Genomic DNA, 18027 nt, shown 5'->3' on the forward strand with positions numbered 1-18027 from the left:
AGACAATCACTATGTTTTGTTTACAACAACCACAGAAAGCAATGACAATTAAATGTGCAGTGCAGAACAAGTAGTCTGAATAAAGATAAAATAATAAAGAAAAGCTATTCTTCATTTCATCGGGAATGTACAAAGAAAACTGATGAAAAAAATAAGACTGCTGTGAAATATACAAAAATGTATTTAAGCAGACATAACAAGACCATATTGTGTTTATAAGGTCTCCGTATCAGGTATTAGGAATGCCGTTAAGATAAAATATTGATAAAATGCCATTTTGCCTTGAACGCTGATATGTGCTTGGTGTTGCGTTTACTGTCACATTGGACTTTTGCAGTACCAAGTCCACTGGAGGGGAATTTTAGGAGGTGTAACATCTGGCTTCAACGTGTTCGTGCGGATAAGAAATTGCGGCGAGATGTTAATAAAGATTTACTATTAGAGGTTTGGTCAATTTTTGTGAATTAAAGGGTTCTGAGGCGTAGCAACGGAACATTAGCCCGGTTGACGGTTTTTTTCGAGTTCAATTGAATGCGCAGACCGGGAGCTGGTGACGCCTCCTCACCGTACAGGAGGGCTGCAGATAAAAAGAGCCACTCTCACTCCTCCCACCATTCACTACATTGAATTACTACGACGGTGTGTGTGTCCCAGCTCCCACGGACACGGAGAGGTGAAATTTGCCTTCAGAGAGGACCACAGAAACCCTCCACAGGGCCGGACGGAGCGGCCGAAAACGGGACTTTTTATCTCCGGGACCGAACCCAGTGACACCGTCCTCTCTCACCGGCTCTCCTCTCCTTTGTTGTCGTTGTAAACTTCGGCTCAGTCAGCATTTGCCGGTGAGCCTCCCAACCCCGTTACCTTTGACTCGGCTTGTCCCCGCTTGACTTTAGGGAAGAGGGGTCGTTTTTTTAAAAAAGCTATTTTATTTTATCGGAGAAGACTCAACTTTTACCTCCGAGGAAGCAGAGAAAAGTGGCAGCAGCCCTCAGACAGGTGAGTGCGTGTTTGGAATGTGTACCTGTGTTTTGTTTCGGACCATATTTACAGTTATACACATCACTTTTTTTCTGTTTATAAGCCCTCCAAACACTGGCTAGCATCCTCGCAACGTGCCTACTCATAAGTACAAGTTAGCTGCACAAGTTGTAGAGAGTGGAATGTTTAATATTCAGAGTTACTTTGTGTTTTTAAGCTCAACGCTTGATGCTTATTGGTGGGTTCATGTGCACCCAGAAACATGAGACACGCCCATGACGTTGTAGCCCCAGTAAAGCAGGGGTTCCTTCATCCAAAATAAAGATTGCACATAAAGTTCAACATGGAGGTAGAGCTCCATCAGTTTATCCAGTTGGAACTTACTTGTGTGATCTATCCAGTGGTGGCCAGATGGGGGCAACTGTAAATCTCAGGGTGGCAAACAGAAACTCAAAGCCATAACTGAATTGTCGGAGTTCTGTTATGCTTTTGTAGCATATAGGCTAGTTGAAAACTATGTCAATAAGAGAGTTAATAATTCACCTCCCTGACATAGTTTGGTTTCTCATTTTACAGTGAGTGATCTGATGTGTTCAGACTAATGTAGGTACAGTTAATATTTAGTTTATTAGGGTGACCACTGTTCAGAAATAGCCCACATTTAAGGGAAAAAGTTCTCACACAGGCAAAACATCCAGTTAATGTAGAAGTTTGATGATATCATCAAACTACAGCAACTTATGTTACAATAAAATGTGTTTTCATTGTTTCTACTGAGATGTGTGGTACTCACTTGCATCCATACACACAACACTGCCACTGATATCCTGCTGTGAAATGAAAAGAAAAAACATCTCCCTACAAAAAAATGAATTAAAAAAATATTTTGACTTGTGTTGATGAGACTGTTTCAGAAAAATAATATCCAGCTGTGATGGAACTCAGCACTCAGGATTGATTGAACTGTAGATGATACACTGTGACCGTGTGACATCTCACCTGTCCGATGTAATTAAAAGTAGTGCCACTTACTGTTCAATCCTGACTGATCCTGTCTCCATATCGGGGATAATTTCTAAGTAATTAATGAAGTTACTCTTGTGTTGCCTTCTCTTGTTTTGGAGACGTTCTTAAGGATCGTGCTGCTGTCTGATGCTGCAGGTATTTAATAAACTCAGAGGAAAGACTTGTACAAACAGCTGAAAGCAACAAACTGAGCTTCAATTCCGGTTAACTTTTTGAGGTTTGTGTACGATTCACACAACAAACTGTGTCTTTAGTGCTCTCAGTGTTTACAAACAGAACACCAGCTGACTGGCTGTTGTTGTGTATAACTGTTGCAACCATTTCGTATGCTTTAACTTAGGCACCGTAGTTGCATTCACTGAGACTAGGAAATAGGAGTTTCAGTGGAAAGTGCCTCTGACTGTTTACCACTTACATAATTCATAACACTATTTATTTTACTTTGGAAGATGATGATTGCCATTTGGATGTTCCCAGTGCATTAGCATTCCAAGAAGGATTTTGTAGAACACAAGATTACTCATCATATTTATGTAGCGCTGCATCAGAGGACGTTTAATCATCTTAAACCTTTGCTCTTTGGTGAGGATCCATTTGGTCCAGTGTCTCTGTTACAACCTTCCTGACTGCTTTAACACTTCTGTCTGTCACTAACAGATACACCCTCCGTAAAAAAAAAACAGCTTGTTTGTTTTGGTTCAGAGCTCCACAGATGACGGTTATTTACATCCCACTGGAATGTAAATAATTACTTCTCCAAGGATTCTAATGTGTTTAGTCAGAGTTTCAAGAAAAGGATGACTCAGGTTGAGTCAAGCCTTTAAAAATTAACTATGCAAGGCTGTTTCCTTCTTTTTGCTTTCTTCAACATCTATAAATGGATTAAGTAGCTTTGGACTGGAGTGTGCTGAATACAGTGTTTTTGAACCTCTGCAGGACAGTAATGTATACAGTGCCGCACAGTATATGGGGGCAGCCAGTACTATAAAAATGTTTTCAGGTCATGACATTGAGCCTCCTATTGTATGCCATGAGAGAAAATAAACACTATTCTTAACAGTTACATCGCTCCAGTTTCAGCTGAGGGACTAAGGTTGGCACTTTGAGGTTAGCTGGAGAAATGGTGACAAGTAATGTTCTTTGAATTTGCCTGGATTAAAGTATGTTATATGTGAGCTGTGGCATTCAAAAATGCACTGCTCTGCTAAATGCTGTTTTTTTTTTTTTTTTTAAAGAGTGGTTTAAAGTTCACCCTTGGTCTACAAATGTTGGTTACAGGTATAAACTGAATAGCAGGGAGATATAATAGGTCCGAACAGAGAGGAATGCAGTGAGCTGTACTCACATCAGTAATCCACTTACTGGTTACTTTTGCTTTTACAGAGATATGTGCTCTGCTGAATATATGCTCTATTATAGAGCTTTTAAACAAGCCTTTAGGTTTTATGCATATCGCTGATGCTGATTAGACATGTAGAGTTGCCCTGTGTAGCTGACCATCTTGTCCATTTGAGTCTCGTATTGATTTTGTGCCTCAGCCTTTCTCCTTTTGCTGCTTGTATAACTAGCCCTGTGTGCTTACTTGTTTATGTGCGGCATCTATTGCTTTAAAGTGGAAAAACATGCATATAATTTATCTAACAATAGATGCTGTATTATTTTGGATATTTGTTGGCTTCATATACCAAAAGAAATATATCTGCATAATCTGTTGAATCATAATTATCCAGAGGGAGTGTCAGACGAGTTGGAAAAAAAATTTACCTATTACTATTAATGAGTGTTCTGAAACTGTGAGGTTTAATTCCAGCACACACAATAATTTTTCTTTGCATATCCCCGAGAGATAATGAATTCACACAAAGAACTGACTTGCTTCTTAAAGTCTTAGCTCTAAGTTTGTAGTCGCCACATTAAAAAAGCCTGATTACCACGTTCTTCCACTTACTGACGCAGCAGTAAATGTTAAATGAAAAAGTAAATGAAAAAGTAAATGATAACTAAGTTGAATTGAGATGTAGGAGAAAACATGACAGAAAACCATGGATACAAGTCTGATCCAGATCTGCACCAAAATATAATTGGCCATGCTCCACCTCTCCACTCAAACACACAAACAAACAGCACTGAAAACATACCTGTAGGGAATAATTTCCTGAATCACAAAGCAAAAATGCTGCAACAACACACAAAGCAGTTGTGCTCACATCAGTGGAGCAAGTTAAAAGCAGTTGACGCTGACAGTCGTGCCAGTATTTGTCCTGACTTGACTTGCAAGCTGTGATACAATCCTGATTGTGAGTTTTGTGATCTGTTGCACCCCTAACAGTTAGGGTGGTGCTAGGGAGTGGTGTGTTATGAGAGGTTTGTGAGCTTTTTCACTGTTGTAGCTGTCATGGAAATGTAGCTGTTGGACAATAACAAATGCTTCTTTTTTCAAAACAGAGGCTGAATCACAGTCAGTTTTGTGCAATAGCATAATTGCTTCATTATGCCTACTGTAGGACAACATGTTTACCTGATACAGGTGAAGTATATGCATTGCAAGCTGAATGATTGGCCAACGTGGCCAAAAATCATTTCGTCCACAAGACCAAGAGACAAGTCAGACATTTATCTGTATATGATAACGTACACACATTTAGTCAATGTCTTTCACAATCAAAACTTGCAAAAAAAATGCCTTGGACTTTGGGGGCTGAGCTTTCACCATTCATCTTTGCACTCATATGTTAGGTATGCAGCTGATGTTTTTCACACAATGTGAAAACATTTCCGAGAAAGGATTTTGCATACTGTGCTACAGAATTGTTAGCTAAACAAATAAGGGTTTCCTTACATTTACAGACACAACCAGTTCCAAGTAGTCAAATAATCAGTGTCATTTCCCTGCAGCTTCGAGGTTGCAACGCTGGAGTTCCCAAGCGACTCGGTTGTGTCTGTATGTGTCCCTGCTGTCTAAAGAGTATATTTCTAGCGCATAGCAGGTCCTATTGCTATATGGAGTTCACTGTCCAGCACAGCATGGAATCTGTGTGAGGCCACTATTAATGAAACACTCAGAGTAACACTGGAGGCTTTGCTTTGTTGTCTTTGCTGATTTGCAACTTGAGCTCTGTTCAGAGCTGAATACTTTGACAAACTGGGTGGTGCACAGGTATTTTGTTAAAGCTGAGGAACCCCTCTGATGAAAAGGCATTCCCACCATCTGAGACCCACAGAATCCAAGTTTCAGTAGCTGAGAAAATGTACATCCCGTAGAATAACATTAAGACTTTCTATTTTTTCAAATCTTTAGTGCCTCAGGTGTCTCTGTGTCACACATTTTAAGCAGCCGATGTTTAGAGCTATTACCTAATCTTCTTAACTAGAAAAGTTAGTGTAGTAGTTTTTCAGGTTATTTAGCAATCACTGTTTATTTATATTAGACGTATGCTTTTTTCCCAGTGCATTGCTTAACGGGAAAATAGCTATGTTGTCTTTGTGTAATCGTCCCTGTAATAGAATTTAATAAGCCAAATGTTCACATAGGTAGAACACTCAGTTTCTATGGTGGCACCTGCTTGTCTGGCCCTGTAGTCCAAATCCAGACGACAGTCAAAGTAGAGGACAGAGATGGGTGTGATGTCAACACACAGATGGTGAAGAGCCCTCATGCAGACATACAGATGGCACCTTGATAAGTCACACTAGGTCAACTACTCTTTTCTTTGGTCTGAGGAAATAACTGTCAGCCTGAAGAGGCCTGAGCGAAACAGGCCAATGGAGTGGTCCATTTGCCCACATAGCATGATGAATGATTCCCACCGTGTCTCTGCATGCCGTGGATGTCTTTGTCAGCTGTTTGCTTTCCAGGTCACAGTATCAGCTCAACAGTATCACCTACATTTAAGAACTAACCCCAGAATATTCAGGCACACATGTGCAGGCTTAACTTCATTAAGAGTCACTGCTTGATAAGTTTTTTTTTTTTTTTTAAATATCATGCTCACATTTGTATCTTTCATGAACAAACTCATGCACCTTTTTTTATAAACAGTTTGGTAATATTAAAAGTTATGTGCTTAGATTGCTGGAACAGACTGTTTAATGGATGCTGCTGATATGCCAGGCGAGCTGGGCACAGAAGCTTAAAGCGTATCTCTTTTTCATTATGAAAGCCTTAGTAAACAGCTATAAGGAACATCAAAACCAGATGTAAGTGACACTGTAAAGCCGTAAAAGAAACCTCTTCATATAAGGCCTGAACCAGGATCCAGATGTTGTACCTGATGCTGGTTACAGCACCAGCACGCTCAAGTTGGTCTGATTTTTTTTATTTTCTCAGCTTGCTCTCGACTAAACATAATTTGCCTCACTGCTCTTTTATTATGACACATTTTCTCCTCTTTACATACACACACTGTTTTTGTAGATAAAGATTTTTTTCAGAAAACAGTGTTTAGCTACTTATTATACTGTTACACCTGCTTATGTAGCCATATAGGCATTTGACTCCTTTGCCGCTTTGATCTAGACCAGCGTTTCTTAACACATTTTTGATGGATTGCCAGGAAGTTTGGCCAAGATGTTCATGGCCCCCAGAGGATAAATCCTGACGACTTTGATGATCCCCTGGCTGTCCCTTTAGCAAAATATTGACATTTGTGGTTAAACGTCAAAAGAATCATTGGAGGGATTGCCATTAAATTTGGTTCATGCATTCATGTTCCCCTCAGGATCAGTTCTAATCTTTTAGGTCATATATTGACTCCTCATCTAGCACCGCCATCAGGTCAAAAGCTTTGATTTATGACCACATACCTGCAACACTAATGACAATTCCACAAGCCTTGGTCATATTTTCAATTTTGTGTTACTTAGCAAAGTTAGCATGTTAATATGCTAAACTGAGATGGTGGACATGATAAATATTTAACCTGCTTAACACCAACATGTTAACATTTCCTTTGTTCGTGTATTAATATGCTCTGATGGCGTTGTGCTATAAGCACTGTTGTCTTTGAGCACTTCTTCACTTCTCTGGTTATCGACTATTGGCCTTGTTTATTTGGTACCTTAAATTCTCTTTCAGATACATGTGTAATTTTATAAATTTGCTTTTCTTTTTATATGTTTGAGTAGGAGCTCAAGTCAGGCAAGCACCACAACTAGAGCCGTAGTTAGTGTTTATCAAAAGGAAGACTAACTCACGATATTTAGAGAAGTTCGATTTTAATTTTAATTTTAATTGTATTCCTAACTGTAGGATAGCACTAAACTGATAAAGCTGGCAGTTCAACTCCAGTTAGGGACATTGTAGCTGTTAAGCACTGTATTAATCAATTATTTCTGCATAAAAATCTGTATTAGTAGTGCTATTTTTTGTCCAAGCAAAGTTAGAGCACATCGCCGTAATTAGTGGATTCTAGTCAGCTTGAAAGCTCATGTGGGCAGCGTGTACTTTGACATTCAGCTCATGTCTTTCCAAGAACATCTTCCCTTGTAGCTGTTCACTGGCTGATATTCCTCTGTGGCATCCACCTCCTGTCCTGTGTGCTCTCCTTCATTTTACCTCCAGGCATCTGAAATCTCATGCACCACTGAAGCTGATGAGAGACTGTGGTGAATATACACATTAAGCAGACAACAGTGCTGTGATCCTGTCTTTAAGGTGATAATTATTCAAACCCACACACTATCAGCTGCCTAAACATTGGATGGCAGATGACAGGTTAGCACTGTCACCTCACAGCAGGAAGGTGCTGAGTTCAAACCCGACAAAGTTGGCTGGGAGGTTCCTTTCTGAAGTTTGCATGTTTTCCTTTCCACCTTTGCACTGAAACGTGTGGGTGGTCTGCTTCCCACATACTCCATAACAGATGCATGTTGTGCACGAGGAATACATCTGTCTTTAACCTTGACTCCTAGACGATGATAACCGTAGCTGTTGCTCAAACTGTAAAGTCCTGACTTTATTGTTCAGGCAATGCCTCCAAAAAAGCACTGCATTCACAGTACCAAAACCCCCTGAGTCAAAAAATGACCAAACCTCCATCCACAGAGCTCCACATGGCTTGTAATATGGCTTTTATTGGTCACTGCCTCCATATTGCTTTATCAAATTCTGTCCCTGCAGCATCAAACCAAATCATACTTCATGCATCAGAACAAATATACTCCACTATCAAATCATCTTTCCTTTCTTCAGACCATGAAGAATATTTCATACAGTAAGTTGAGGCCCACTGCCTAAAGCCCCCCCCCTTTTTTTACCTCTTTAAAAAAAAAAAAATGAGGGTGATATCTCCACACATTACTTGACCCAGTTACGCCTCTGTTGTTTTGTCCTCAGTGAAATGAGTGGGTGGATTTTCTCCTCTCTTGTTGTCCCGAGTTTTGCTCTAATAATGGAAATGAATGACAACGATGCCATGCGCTTTTCCTGCTGTCAGTGTCCTAATTTGAAGAAACTGATGGATTGTGATTAGATTAATTTTTCCTCGGATTATCGTTGACCTATATTTTTTCAGATTGATGAGCTGTCAGATTGTCGGGATGTTCTTGTCCTGAACCATTCCTCCGACGCTACATTTCTGCTATTTGCTGCTGTCAGCCAGCTTGAAAAATATCCTTCCTCTGTATAATTCTTCTGCCTCTAGCTGGCTTTGAGCTACACTAGCACTCTTAATCAGCTAGCTTGGCACAGCCAGGGATTTTAAATCTCGGATTTAATGTACAACTTTATCATAAATTGCTGTTATGACAGCTGTTGCTCAGCTCAATTGGGCACAAGTGGCCACTAGTCATTCTGTAACAATGAGCTGTTGTTTGTACTCTATCAAGATGTCTTATCAGTAGTTTCTGTTAAATAGCCATAAGAATATGATGCATTTGCTTCTTATTTTCACACATAAGTCAGTTACTTAAGATTATCTGTATAATATAGAACATACTGTACAGTAGAATCAATAGTCATTAAATAGAATCTACATTCAATGTCATGAGCAGTGAGAGCCCTAATGTAAGTGTTGTGCAGTATTCCTCTATTGTCATTTGCCAGGCCAGAATGTTCTGGCACCAGAGACACCCAACAAGTATGTCGAGTATGCAGTTTTGCTTTTTCATCTTGATGTCATAATACTCTCTCGCTATATTAGACACTTAAGAATATCCTCTGTATGAGATTGTACCATAGCATTTAACCATACCGCGTTTGAGCACAGCTTTCTCTATAACAGCCACAAATCAGTGAAATAGCCTGTCTGATGATGTGAACAGTTCACAGTACTATCAGCACTTTCAAAATCAACTTTAAAAATCTTCTAAAAGCTGCTTAGCACTGCACTCACTGCAGAGGAATCTTTGGCACCTCCCCAAAGAGGTTTTTATTCTGCCCCAAAACAGTAAGAACTGAGACTAAGCATAGATACTTGTACACTATTGTTTGTAAAATGGTCCAAAATAACAAGAAGATGCATTTTTGTCTAATAAGGTAATGGAGACTCTTTTGACAAGAAGAGGCAAATCACTTTAAAGTTATGCACTGGTATGGTGCAGCAAATGGTAGCATTTATGTTTAAGGTATACACTGTCCCATTTCAGTTAAAAAAAAAAATATTAAAAAGCTAGAGAAACATAGAGAGGAAACAAGATAAGATTAACTTGCATTAGTCTCTTGTGTGTTTATATCTGAGCTCTGTTTACATATTTGACAATCTGCTTCCTATGTGCAGCATCTGTAGCCATTTGAGAACTGATCCGTTAGAAATCTGACATTTTCAAGATTTGCTGAGGTGGTAAATATAGTGCAACAGAGGGCACAATGTGGCCTTGTCACAATGTTTCAGCTTTAAATTAACAGTTGTTTTTTTTTATTATTAGTCCTTATCAATCCTATTAAAAACCTTTGATTTTCTTCACTTAAAGGTACATAATTTACTACGTTGTTAACTGCAAAGTGATAACACAACGTCTTTGCCTGTGCATTTATTTTTCTAAACACTGGAATCATATGCTGCAGACAAATCTGCCACACAGTGATACTTGACAATAAACAGCTACAATGGTTGTTTTTTATTCAACACAGGAAGAGGTGGATATAGCATGAGATACCAGTACCAAGAATACTTTTTGAGGGGCAATAGATCTTTCTTGATTTAATTTTACATGCTGCCAGGACTCTCTACAGCAAGACCTCTTGCCTGAGCTGTCTGTGCTTAGACAGCTTTAGCAGCTCTGCTGTAATGACTCTCTGACTCTCTCTTTGCTTGTTATAACGGGCTTCATCACCCATGTGTCACTAATCACCTCCCTCTCAGGCATCTTCTGATACCACATGGTTCAGCCAAGTCTCCATGGTGCTCAGTTCCTTGGTCTCCATTGCACATCTCAACAAGCATTTCATACCGTTTAAACATGCCAGGGATAAAAACAAAATAAGATTAAAAGCAGGCTCTTTTGGGGAGGGCTAAATAGATCCCTTAGTCGAATACAAGTGCATGTTTTTTGTGTTCTGTTTATGTCAAGATTAGCTCTGTATTGCTTTTTGGGTCTATTAAATTACTCTATCTGACCTAGGTGTTCATTTCAGGCTTTGCCAATATGTTTGCTAAATTATGAAAGGTAGTGGACTTTGTAGACTGAATTATGTCAACTTTATTACTTGGACACCTCAGCTGGACAGTGTCACAGTGTCATGAAATGTGTACTTTCTCAAATGTCTTTACTGCTTTGTTGAGGGATCCTTGAATGTGCTGCAGGATAAGATAATGAGATAATTTTTGGACCCACTTTACAATCACTTGGCTCTGGAGCACTGATTGTTTGATTATGTTTGGGTAATGTCTTTTTGTCCATTTTGGGAATGCTGATAAGACACATCTGTACTTATGGCAAAGGCTGAACTGTAGCTTACTAGTTACACTTTCTCCTAACAGAAATGAATAAAATATTAGGAATAGTCTGAACTGTTGGTTCAACTCACTAGTGATATGTAATCAAGGACACTGCCAGAATTAATAGAATGTGTAATAATTACACAGAGCAGCTTTATAAAGGTAAATAGAGTTAGGAAAAATAATGTTCAACAAAACGCAAATAACAGAACATTACAAGCTTCACATCACTTCATGAGCATTATTTCTTCTGCTAAGGTGAAAGCAGAGGCAGAGATATGTGATCAGTGTCAATTGTTTGTCTGTTTGTCAGTGAAATTATTCAAAAACTTTGAAAGTTTGGGCATGAGGACATGAAGACCCATTCAATTTTGGTGCTAATCTTGGTCACTTCTGTTGAAACTGCAAGATGAGACACTGGCTTTGGTAGAGGATGGGTTCTATGAGTACCATTCTGCTTGCCTTGAAAAGGCTTCTGCAGAGTACAAAGATAGTTTGAATGACATTGCAGGAGAGTTTTCTTCAGGTAGAACAGATCTTTAAGATTATTTTATTTTGCATTAGTGTGTTGGCCCTTGGTCTCACAGTTTTCTGCTGTTTCGCCTCTCTCAGTTCCCTGGCCAGAAGAAGACACTGATTTTTTGCTGGGAAACTGCTGAAGCATTTCCTCTCTAGCTGTGCTTTTGATTGGAGGAAATGAGGCAGCAGAAAAGGAGATGACAAAAGCTGTTCAGGGGTTTTTCATACACCCCTCATATCTTCTCCTCTTGTTCACCCAAGTTCAGACACCGTGTGACAGACAGAAATGATAGGACTGATAGAAACTGCTTCTGTTGTGATGGAAAGCTTCTGTCACTTGTTGACTTCACTTGTTTAATCTGTTCCAGCCATGGAGGAGGCCATGTTAGATGACATGATCTGACCGGGTGCTTACAAGTTGACACAGCAGATATTTTATTACTGAAATCTAATGTGCTGCTCAGCATAAAATGGTGTTTGGGTTTTTTTTTTTTGCTTTGTGTGAAATGATTTTAATCCAAGATTCAGTTGTTGTGTCTGCGATGCTGAGTCATTGTGACAGTGTAGCCTCAGTCCTTATGGTGGTCAGATTTCTGCTTCCACTGTGGTTAAAGGCGTCACATCCATGTTGGCAAAATATGACTGTGCAGCAGAGTCTTCACTTCACAGATGCTTCACTTAAGTCCATTCTGTGCAGAGTTGTGCTATTCACGCCGTGTTTAACTTAACTTTGCCAATTAATTGCAGTTTATTCAAGATTTAATTGTCTCCACCGGGTCACATTTAGCTGATGAGTTTCTGGTAAGGCATCATGCTGATAAAGGGATTAATTGCGGTGCTTTTCCTTCTGTCTTCGTCCAGCCTGGAGGAGGGATGGGACACATTAACTACGAAGTTAAAGAAATCGATGGTGGCAAATCCGCAGCCTCAGTGCTGCTCTGCCTAATTATGATAATATGCCACATCAAATACATGGAATTAAAGGGCCGTTTGATGTTCTGCTCAACTGAAGCTACAGTGATTTATGTGATATTTTTTACTTTGAAGATACAAGTGGCTGTAACACTGGCATGAATGGAAGCTTTTTGAGATAAACAAGTTGCAACATAAAACCACATGCTGCTGTAACAACACGAAGGTCTTTCTGTGCATACAGGTTGTAATTTGTCAACAAAGTGACAGTATTGCAGTGCTGAAAGGGTTTTTTTACTTTGCCACGATGAAGACACTAAACTCTGCTGTGTCAGTCACACAATTGTTTTTCTGTCTTACAGGCTTGGTCGGCATGCCCAGACACATATCCATATTTGACTGTAGTTCATGTTAGGAGACTCGATCATTCTCAGTCATGATTAAAGTTGAGGCCTGCCACTTTTATGTAATATAGAAGAATTTCATTCAACTGAAATTTCATCCGACATTTGCATGTTTATTATGCAAGACAGAATTTAAAATAAAAATCCAATTTTTAATCTGTCAGTGAGATTTTTATTATTTTATTTTCAGTGCTCAGCTCAGTATATTTACTGCCACCATGCTAAATGAAAAAATGCAAAGAATTTTGATAATGCTTGAATTTGAGATTGTTGCATTGCAAGACAAAGATACAGTCCATAATTCTGGTGGATGAAGAAAACCTGCGACTGAAATGGCAAAAAGTAAATGAATCAGAATTGATTAGGCAGGAATGCAACTGGTTGCATCGTTTGCATATTGTAGTGTGTCATTCTAGTTGAACTGAAATCAATTTGTGACAAAGTACTACACACTCAGTTGTCTTTAACACACACACATAAGGACATACTGAAAACACAATCTACTCTTTGGATATAAAACAACCATAAACTTGTAAATGGCTAAACTTGCATAACAGTATGCATTTCAACAAGTTTAAAGGAGTTAAAAATAAGCAAATGATGCACTTGTTAATGTCTGTTGTAGCGGAACGTGTAGAAATGATATAAAGTACACTTTATGATTAAAATTGCACTCGTTAATTTAGGGGCACCATCCTCAGCTTGCCTGAGGAAATGATCAATTTAAGGCAAGTCTCAAGGAGACTTTGATTAAAATGAAGTTGATCAGTCTCATTCTGAAAGTCATAAACTCTGATTTCATTGACCACCAGTTCCCAAAACAAGGAAATACACGGTAGAACCGATGATAATTATACACAAACGTTTATTAACTAATACTACAAACAAACAATAAACAACAATGACATGACAACAGACAGTGAATAAATGAATGAGTAAATGCAGATAAATAAACTAATGAGCTGTGATCGTCACTGGAAGCAGTTGACAGAAAAGGTGATGAATTTAGAATTTGGAATTGGAAAAACATTGTAATTTGTAAATTCACCCATCTAGCAGAAGGAAAGTGATACTTGTGTAGCCTTTGTAGTAATGAGAGGGAGGCCTCTGCAGGATGTGGAGCTGTGATGATCTGCTGGATGAGATGTTCAGGAATGCAGGGACAAGACGGCACTTTGGCAGCTTTGCATTGCAAAAGTGTGCCAAAATAAAAACACTAAGAGTCAAAGCTCATCGTTATCAAGAAAATATTTGCGCTGTTGTAGTTCTTAAGTAATTCTTAAATCCAGTAGTATTCTTCTAAGAGTCAGTTTTTCTAAGCTCCTTTGTTACAAGCCCATTCTTACAAGCACAAGTTAAATTTTCCTAAAAGCCCAAGCTACATTCTTTGTAAAGCCAAGTTTTTCAAAAGCCCTGAAAAAGTCCAAAACTAAAACCTAAAACAAAACCAAGTCAAAAACTAAGTTGCATTCCAGTTACTTTTCTCTATATAGAAAGCTTTGGAGCCAAATGCAAATCAGCATCTAACCAATCATGGAAGTGTTCCTCCCAATGGGTGGTGTTGAGCTTCACTGTCCAGGAGAGGTCAGAGGCCAAATGCCTTTAAAACTTACTCTTAGTTCAATTCTTAAATGTACAAATTCAATTGTTCAATATTTATGGTGATCACAGATATGAAATAACACCGAATAAATGATTAAAATGACACCAAACACAACACGTTTATCTCGTATGGTTCCTGAGATAGTAATAAAATGTGTAAACATAAGAATAAACTTACAAATTGTAGACGTTAGGCTACATTGAAGTAAACTTATAACATGGTTAAACATACAAGCATATACATTCGGTAATAATAAGAAAAAGATTTAGGGAGTAAATATTCTCAGAGTGAAAAGTCTCTGTGTGTCTTTTATGGCTGTGGTCTGAGAGAGAGGAGGGGTGTTGGTATCATGTGTGCACATCTTCCACAAACACTTCAGATTTGATGTGTTCTTCTTCCATACTGGTCCTGATCAACCTGGTATCAGAAACTGAGTCCAGATCGTCACTCCGAAGATGATGCATTTCTTTAATGTTTTGATTTAAACGGTTCAAATCATTCCTGTGTAGAAAGTTCTGTGTGTTAGGCTGGGAGATCAGAAGGTCAGAATGCCAATATTCTTCTGCAGAGGCGTGGTTTTTCTCTCAGTTGACACTTTATGCCGCTTATCAGATTCTAGTGGAGGTAGGAGGCATCCTGTTGTCTCCAAAAGTGCCATGAGTGGTCCTTTATTTGTAAACATCCGATCAGCGGATGTTCCATTTGGAGGTGAATTTTGGGTTAGCTGTCTCCTGAAATGGTGTCTTCCCAAATTTACAGCTTTGGGAGAGGGTCTTTGGATCTTTGTGTGTTGCTCTGGAGTGTTCTGCTCCTTAGTACGCTACACCGTCACTCCCTGGATAATATATTGTGTCACTATCCACAGCGAATTTCATGGGAATTCCCAGAATTGTTTCTTTTTTTTGTCATGAACAAACCTGCCAAACCAGTGGAAATGTTCCCCTGTTGCTGGCACTAGATGAGTATTCTGTATTATAAGTCTTTTTTGGCAAATTTGAAGGATTTTCCCTGAAGAAGACTCAAAAGCTTGTCTTTACATGGCTGTGATCTTGATCAACGAGACGGACATGATTTATTCGGAAGAAATAGCAGACAGTCAGATGGCTGCAGCACTCGATCTGATCAAAGTCTAAATCCTTCAGATTGCTATGTCAGGATAGCAGTATAACAGCTTGATGTTTGGCAATATATTAGTGCAATATAAGGTAATTAGTGAACACACCTGTGCATTGTGTGTTTGGCCAGTGATAGGCCATAATAAAGTGAGTCTGTATTCACACTGGTCTATGCCTGGTTTTGTTCATCAGAGCTGGTCTTATATCACTCAGTGGATAAAGCACGTTGTTGCCACGCAGTACAAACAGTATATTTACTCACTGTACTGAAAATATTTGACTAGTGTAGACCTCCAGATAGTATGTAATCTTAAGTTAAACTGCCACAACTTTGATGTTTTCCCATTGATGATCTGACGGAGTCCAAACTGTGTCACTGGAAATCACAAAATGGTTCTAATTGTTCAGTCTATCTTTGAGAAAATGTTTTGCAGATTATGCATGTGACATTTTACTCTGTAATTGAGGACAGTTGAAGTTCATTTGTCTTTTTTAAATTGGTCTTTTAGGAGTGAATATTTTTTAGCTATATTTTCTTCTTTAGATTTTAGGCTTGTTAGTAATATATTGTGTCTTTGGTTGCATCACTCTTTAAAGTGATACAAAAGATATATAATGGTCTGAAATGCTGGAGAGATTTTGTGAAGGTTCTGATTGGCAGCTTCCACACAAACCCAAACTATACTAACTGTGCAAAACAGACCTGAGTTCATTTGAACTGACTCAAACAAGTTAGATGTAAAATCACAGATGTGCACTCTAGATACAGAACATTTCTATCACTTTCTGCCTGTGTCCTAAGCTACCCACTATAACAAACCTACTGTAATATAAGTAATAGATTGAACTAAGTAGTTACTCACTATAAAAAGCACACAAAGCAACTTGCACCTAATGGTGGCCATGTGCTGCAAATGAAGTAACAAGATATCTGCAGTACAGGAAAATGAAACCAGGAACATGGTTCTGCTGTATTCACCAGTAGTCAGTTAACCTTGAATCCCAGTTTTCTACAATGAAAGTTTCCGAAACTATCTGGTGCAATATGGTCACTACAAATGTAACTGTAGATGGTGCCACTCAACTCTCTATCTATGTAGCTCTGCACAAAAAAATCATTCCATCTCAACTTTTTGGAGAAATTTAAATTGGGAGACCATGGTGTTCTGCAAATTACAGCTAATAGAAGAGTTCTATCTTATTCTAGCAAGATGGCAAACATTAGGCTGTAGTAGGTGCTGTGATCAAGCAGGAGAACCGCTGATCCTATTGTATTCAAGTTTTTATAACATGTCAGTGTTAGGGGGAGAGGCAGCCAAAAAACCTTAAACTCAAAAATTCTGGAAAAAAAGAGTTAGTGGTTAGTCCAACCCTACAACTCAGTACTATGTAGTTCATAAATGTTTTTCAACTATTTTCTGACATGTTTAATGTGTTTGGGAACAAATCTCAGAACTTTGTGGACCTGCTATGGTGAGACACATTCATTACACCCTCGGGTCAGGCCCACCCTCACCAGAGCAGTTTAGCTAATAACAGGAAACATGGTCCTTGCTGCAGATGCTAATGAGCAGCTGTCCAGAGCCTGAGACAGCCTGATTAGAGCAGGAAGAGTGCAGTTAACATGCAGAATTGCTCTGAAACTTCAGATGCAGCCAATCTACTTTCTAACTATTTTTGCAAGGCTGCAAGTAAAGTGGAGTATAAGCAGTTAAAATGCTCCAGGGAGACATGTTTGTGTCTGTGTACACTTTTAATCATGCTTGTTTGACACTCATCAGCACAGACTGTTCACCCTGCCATTAATTATGTATCATTTATGCTTTGATATAACATCAAGTTGCACTTTCAACCTCAGATTTAACTGATGTGTGTGTTTGCAGCTGCAGCACAACAGGCTCCATCATGTCCCTGGAGAGTGAGGTAAACTTGTGATAACAGTCAGCACTGCTGTAATATCATTATTATTATTATAGCTGATTACAGAGTCTCAGTGCTGAATCAGCAACAGCTCAGTTGGAGGACTGAGTTATAACTGACTATTCATGCACACCGCTGCTTGGTCCCACTGACACGGCTGTAGGTGTGAAAGGGATGCTGAGTTTTGTTCTCAAGTATAATGGTGCTCTGCTGCTTTCACTAGGGATCTCACAATACCAGAAACTCAGTGATCGGTACAGATACCATAGAATTGCCTTGATTCTTGGTACCAATTTCAATACCAAAATAATAAATTATTTAAATAAATCAATTTTGACCATTAAAGATGTACATAGCTGCTTTCATAGACTTTGTACTGTAAGTCAAAAGGTTTAGCTAAAATGTCACTGGTACATTATCTTTGCATGGCCTTTTCTGCGCATGACATCAAGTAAAACAACGGGCCCTGCTTGCTACATTTTGGTCCAGACATGCAATGGTCACCATAATTTAATGTGATGTTCAATAGATGATCACTTCACTGAGCTCTTTTCAATTTCGTTTTCCTTTTTTCCCTCTTGATCACATTGATGAAAGCTCCTAGCGGTCTCAGTTGTCATTGGAAACAGGGGCTCAGAAACAAGGTCTTAATTTGAGCCTGGGCCATATAT

General features: G+C 38.9%; 1 protein-coding gene across 4 annotated transcripts in view; it reads left to right on the forward strand.

Annotated features, from left to right (window-relative positions):
• The first annotated feature begins 616 nt into the window (after window positions 1-616).
• gdpd5b (glycerophosphodiester phosphodiesterase domain containing 5b) overlaps window positions 617-18027 on the forward strand; it is a 44427-nt gene continuing 27016 nt past the window's right edge. For all 4 annotated transcript variants that reach the window (XR_002746194.3, XR_002746195.3, XM_023271199.3 and 1 more), the window contains exon 1: window positions 617-999. The gene's annotated coding sequence lies outside the window, so the exon portion shown is untranslated. The remainder of the gene's footprint in view (window positions 1000-18027) is intronic.

The sequence above is a fragment of the Amphiprion ocellaris genome, chromosome 7 (assembly GCF_022539595.1).
Source record: "Amphiprion ocellaris isolate individual 3 ecotype Okinawa chromosome 7, ASM2253959v1, whole genome shotgun sequence".
Taxonomy (NCBI): domain Eukaryota; kingdom Metazoa; phylum Chordata; class Actinopteri; family Pomacentridae; genus Amphiprion; species Amphiprion ocellaris.